Source organism: Clytia hemisphaerica, unplaced genomic scaffold (assembly GCF_902728285.1).
Source record: "Clytia hemisphaerica strain Z4C2 unplaced genomic scaffold, Clytia hemisphaerica genome assembly, whole genome shotgun sequence".
In the NCBI taxonomy this organism is placed as follows: Eukaryota; Metazoa; Cnidaria; class Hydrozoa; order Leptothecata; family Clytiidae; genus Clytia; species Clytia hemisphaerica.
In genome coordinates this window covers 93,608-100,046 of record NW_027103363.1, presented here as the reverse complement: position 1 = coordinate 100,046, position 6,439 = coordinate 93,608, and positions in this window count along the sequence as shown.

The window sequence follows — 6,439 nt, the reverse complement described above, 5'->3', positions numbered from 1 at the left end:
GTTTGAGTTTGATGATGATTTTGATTCCCGAAGAAACACCCTTTTTACCATGATGAGATAATCACATTTCGTAAGGAGATAATATATGTCCATGGAGATAATTACTGAAACATTCTTGCATGATAATATTTCTGATTTCTCGCGTTTGAAGATGAAATATAGGCCGGAAAAAGAAAATTACTTTAATATGGGCCATACAGGAGGCAGTTTACAGACATTTCAATATTTTTAATTATTATAATTAGTTTGTTTGTAACTTGCTTGAATCACAGCGTCATATCCGTCCTCCCGTATATTCTATATTTGTAATATTTCTTTCAATTTCCACTTAACTATCATCCCTTTTAGACCGTTGCTAAGAGCCACCTAGCAACCGGCTATATCGTTTCAGATATTAGCTATTTCAAACTTGGACTTTAAGTTAGTTTTTGATTAAAACTAAATTGACGTTACCATTTAGCCCTTAAATGCACTCCCTTCTCACAGCCCCACTGGGACCCCTTTCCACTGAAAAAATTGGCCAAAATATCGTCCTGGGTGGAAAATGTTCCTTATTATACTTACATATTATAATTTATGTTCCCATTGAAAATAATCAAATAAACCAATCCTCACTTCAAAATATTGTGTTATTTTTCCCATCCTCAGTCAATTTTCGGACTTGAAAACAAAAGAATTTAAATCCCCAGCCATAAAAAATATGGGAACATCAACCCCCATCGAGTTTCAGTGCGTTATTTTTATCCGCACTGGCTGAAAAAATCGTCTGTCTGTGAGAAGGGGATATTTTAATACTCATAGATTTATAAAGCCCGAAGGGCTAGATGTAAAGCTTATGCTGAAAAGTGTACTGTGGTTAGGTAGGACACGTGACATTTCAGCAATAGACCAATCAGAAGCTTGAAGCTCGAAAACAATAGCAACAATATTTTTTCCGATATTCACTTTTTTTTTGCCTGTAATGGCTTAAAGCCCGACATCTAGCTCTTCGGGCTTTATAGATCTATGGTTATACTGAGTCAAATTCGTCAAAGAATCAAGATAAAATAGTTATGTTGAAAAAGCATATTGTTCGATCATGCATGTTTTCTTAACGAGAAGTCATGTAATAAGATTTAAGAGCCCCCCCCCCAAGTGGTAAGTCTGATCACGATAATTTTCTGTCTTAAATCGCGATCACCTAAATCAGAAAACAATTTGGATAATCACAAAAGTCCGAATGACGCATCACGGCTCAAAAATCTTTCAAATCACGATCGCGTTTTGACCTCTAGTCTAATCACGCAATCACGAAAAAAATTCCAAATCACGTATAATAACGCTAGAAAAAATTCCCTATCACGTCATCACAAAAACTTCTTGGGGGCCTCATTTAAAACCAATAGGATTTAATCCTTTCGAGCGGATAACTCATTAAAAGAATCATTAGTAAACGAGTACACGTTTTTTGTAGAAGAACATTCTAAAATTTTGAAGCCTTCGGATGTCCTTAACCTTTTCAAATCTAAGCCTAAAAATGTTCTTAACATGTTCTCATTTTCACCATTTTGTTGGTAATTTTGTGCGTTTTCTAATAAATCGGGTGTTTAAGAGTCTCCAAAGCCTTAAAATGTTCTTAATTTGTTCTTAACATTTCGGCCATCGAAGCCTTATGTTCTTATATAGCTTGTTCTTATAAAAACGTGTATATGATGATGAATGGCTTCCCTTTAACAGAGGATACCCGGTTCATTATAGAGTGGTCTACAGGGATTCTGCTTTGTTTTTAAATTTTTAAATTTAACTCTTGGCGATTTCTAGATTCTAGGCCGGCGAATTCTTAGTAAACGTAGATATGTACTTAAGGTAGCGAACCGAACTTTTCTTACAGCGAATTGTAATTTTTGTTCGTGTCAGTTTCTGGCACAAGTGCGTAAGTTAATCCAGCATGAGTTATACAACGAAATATATAAACCATAGTGCTATAAGTGTTTTCACTCAGAGTTAATGTCAAGAAATTGCAGAGAATACGACATTGTTTCAAACGTCGAACGTGCCATCAGCCTCGTCCCCGTGTAGAAAATTACGTAATCTTTTGCATTTGAAAAACAGACAGTACCAGGGTATTATCTGGCGCTATCAGTAACCATAAAAAACTGGAGTTCCCTGTAATACACAAGGAACAAGGGAGACATGCCATATACTTAACATTACGATGCTTGAAAAATAAGAATTCTCGAAGGTTTGGGTCGATTGAAGTTCGTATCACTGATCTATATATACCCTGGACAAATCTTCTCAATCCCAGCCAAGCAAAATCTTTGATCGGAGTTTTTTGAAAATTGCTACCCTAATGTCGGCACTACTCTATAGCGGTGTAAATGCATCGAGAGCGCTATAGGTCTACTTTCCCTCAAATTCTTTTGATGATGTAGCGGCGTTAGACGTTAATTTTTGGCATTGCAATGGCTTCTCCTTGGGTACCAATTCTAAAAAAACTCCAATCAAAGATGGCAGATATTGCTTGGTCCAGGGTTATATAAAGGTCAGTGGTTCGTATAGCTTGGGTAGCTATTTCATAAAGTAACAATAAAAAAATGACTTACAATTTGACTTAAAAACTTACCGTTATTAGATGTGCTACTACCAATGTTCTGTTCAGTTCACATACCGCTTAGCCAACTTGTCGCTAAATGCATGAAAATAATCGAACGACTCTGGGCTATCCTCTCAAACTATCGACTATAACCATTTCAAAGTTACAATTTATAAAAGCATCCACTCACAGTGTAGGTATTGTCAATAGAAGATCCATAGTAAAGAACATGATTTCTTTCAGAATTAGACAATAAAACTAAAACTAATGTCATAAACCATACATACATACCCTAAAAGTATGTATGCAGTACTTCCTTTGAAAGTTCGCAAACAGGTGCCATTTTCGACGTCCCAAACTTTCATATCAAACGAAAAACAACACGTGACGATTAAAGGATAACGATATTGTAAAGTGATAGTGCCTTCTTCACTCCCAGTAATGTCACGAACGTGCTCGCATGTCTTGGTGTCCCAAACCTTTGGGAAAATAGAGAAAATGATCTGTTAGCTATAGCTGTGGTTTAGCCTGTACCACCCTGCCCACGGGCTTTTTTTATATTTTGAAGGTTTTCTTCGTATTATCTTTTAAGCTAGTGAAGAAGAGTTTGGTACAGGCTAGCTGTGGTTTAGACGGCCCAATTTTTGCCTTGTCCTGTAATTGTAGCGAGTTCATGTATTTTCATTTTTGAGAACGGTAAAGTGACTGAAGCGATTAGGAGAAAACCCGCGGCTCTAACCTGGACGGTAAAAGTGTTGGTTTACAATCGTTCTCAGTGAGTCAAGATCTAGAAAAATCCAGAAGTTTGCAGTCTCCGTCGTAGAAACACATACATACATAAACTCGGTTGCGTATTGAAGTTGGCAAATGTAACTGCGTTGCCCTCTTCTGACGCCAATGCGATGGCTTTTTTTAATCTTTTTTAAGCAAAGATTTTAACTTACTGTCAACTTGTTTCTTACTCTAACAAATAAAATAGGCAGGGCCCACTTTAGATAATGATTTTTGAGGATTTTACTTTTATGATGAAATTTGTCCACTTTTTTGAGACACACTGTAGATGAAGTGTCTAGTGCTCGAAATTACAAGAAAAATATTTACGTCGAACATGATAAACTCATACATAAATTTTAAGAGAAGAGAGAAGAAAAGCAAACCCTGTGATATCATCGGACCGGACCCTATCCCAGGATAGTTTCCTACCCCTAGATAGGGAAATCACAGCGCTTACCAGACACTGTACTCTGTGCTCGCGACACATCAGAGCCGTGCTGTTTCGATGATGGTACTCACACAATACGGGAGAACCTTCCGTTCTCGCAGGTACTGAACATATGAGTACCACCACCGTATGACATTCAATTTTCAGCATATCTCCCCATACTCTTATATCAGAGTGATGGTACCCTATTCCCCTCACATGGTATGGGTTGACCCGGGCTAAGGTACATTCACTTGCCAAGTGAATCGCAGCACCGAGTGGGAATCGAACCCTGGCCTCCATCACGGAAGTCAAGAACGATGACCACTACACTACTGCACCATAAATTTTAAGTCATAAAAAATGTCAAAGATATACCAGGATATACATACTTTGATATCTGTATCTCCACAGCGTTGGGGAAAATCTCTTGCAGCGGTAACTATATATCTTTCATCTAGATCTAACGCAAGACAATCCCTGCGGTATTCATGTAGCTTTGAACGCAGCTTAATATCTTTGGACGAATGAACTGTGAATACATATATGATATTTTCAAGAGCAGCGCTCGTAACAAGGACGCCATGTTTGTATACTAAAATGGCAACTGCTTTTGTGTGATGTTCAAGAGTGTTCATTAATTCATCACCAGTTAGATCCCAAACTCTAAAAAAAAATAGTCAAATTAAAAGAATTAAAGTTGACGTGCTCTCTAATTTGATTTTCAAAGAGGGGTTAGATTTTTATCGAATAAGGGAGCGTATCGAATAGTAAAGCGTTTTTTACCTCCACCGCAAAACTCAGGAAAATGTCTCTAGATTTTTGGCTAGACTTGCTTGGATTTGATTTACTTGTAGCCTAGAAATGCATTGATAAACCTTCCTTGCAAAGTCATTACCAGTCCCTTAAAAACCCGACCGCGTCGTTAAAGGTTGATAAGTGTAATTGGTTAGAACCCATCTGGCACACAACGTTGTTTCAACGTTAATCTAACGTTATATGGACATTGTGAACGTTACATAAACGTCGAAAAAACGTTTCTAATTCAGATTTCTTTGCGCCGTAAAAATCCTGGCTTTTTTAGTACAATAAGCACTTCTACGTCGGCAAAATACAAATTACGTCGGTATTTGTGTCGGCAATAGCTGAATGCCGACGCGAATTAGAATGGCTAGAATGCTAAAAATAGTTTGCACTACACCGCTGAGACTCGGAAAAATACGTCTACAGTTTTGGCGGAAATTTGATTGGTTTGATTCAGTTGTTGCCTAAATATGCCGTGAGCCGAGAATAAATCTCCCTAAAAAATTCATTACCAGTCCCCTAAAAAATCGACTGCGCCGCTAAGAGTTGGTAAGTGTATACTCTCAGAAACGAAATTTCTTACTTTACTGTACCATCAATTGAACCAGTGATTAGTATATCTCCATCATATTGCAAACAAAGAACACCTTTTGTATGTCCATCCAAAACTTTATTACATCCCAAAGTGTGTCGATCCCAAACCTTGTAAATAAAATGATATAAATATAATTATAAACCACTTATCATGTAATTTTTCATCACGCTGAAAAGTGGTGAAATGCTAATCCGAATAGAGGAAGGAAGGAAAAGTGTGGCCAGGTAGCTCAGTCGGTAGAGCATTCGCTTTACAATCTAAGGGTTGTGGTTTCGATCCCCGGTCACTGCCAACTCCACGAATGTGAAATTGGGTAATCTGATCTAGGCGGTAAGTTACTGAGTGACCACCTCAGACCTCCCAGGTCTAATGCAAATAGAAAAGTGAATGGTGAAAGACTCCCACACTCCAGCTCCGCCGACAGTCACCAGATGAATATACCACTACTTACTTAATAAGGAAAAGTCGACGATATAAGTTTATTGGCCAGTAGGATAGGTGGGATAAGTAGGGTAATTTAAGGATCGATGGCCAAGTGGTCAAAAGGTATCAGTGTCTTAAACCAGTTCACGTTTCGGATCTCCGCTCCTTAAAATTTTTATTCAGCTCGGGTAAATTATGGCATGTCTCAAAAACTTAAAATTGCCATATTTTTTAGATCGCATTAGTCGACAGAAAATGACCAAACAAATGACTGAACATGAAGGATACTATGGTGGTGTTTCTAACCTGATGTGTGACCTGTTCTTTCGCTGATTTTCGCGAAAAACCGCAAAAACTGATTATGACGTCATAATCGATGACGTCATAAAAACTAAAAACTGAATTTCTCAAGAATGGTTTATCTAATTGTCTTAAAACTTTCACCAGAGATGTATTACACTAAAGTCGATCGACTTTAGTGAGATACATCTTTGGTGAAAGTTTGATAACTTACCCGAGAGTTCATAGATAGCCGAGCCGGCTGGTCGTGGACCCCGTAAAAGCAATCGAAAGACTGCCTAAAAGTCTTAGATTACTGGGCTTAAGATGTAAGATATCGATTCTATCTATCTATAAGAAGGTCATTCGTGTAACTGGTTCAGCAAACCCATCAAACTGATTGGAACCAGAGAAACGGGGGGCTTGAACCGGTAAACGTTGGTTACTTTCGCCGACGCCTTATAAATCTATACCAACATTTTTGAATAATCAAGCAACTATGAATACTTAAGGCCATTAGAATCTTCCATCACATTTCGGCAAGTTGCATGGAATGACAGGA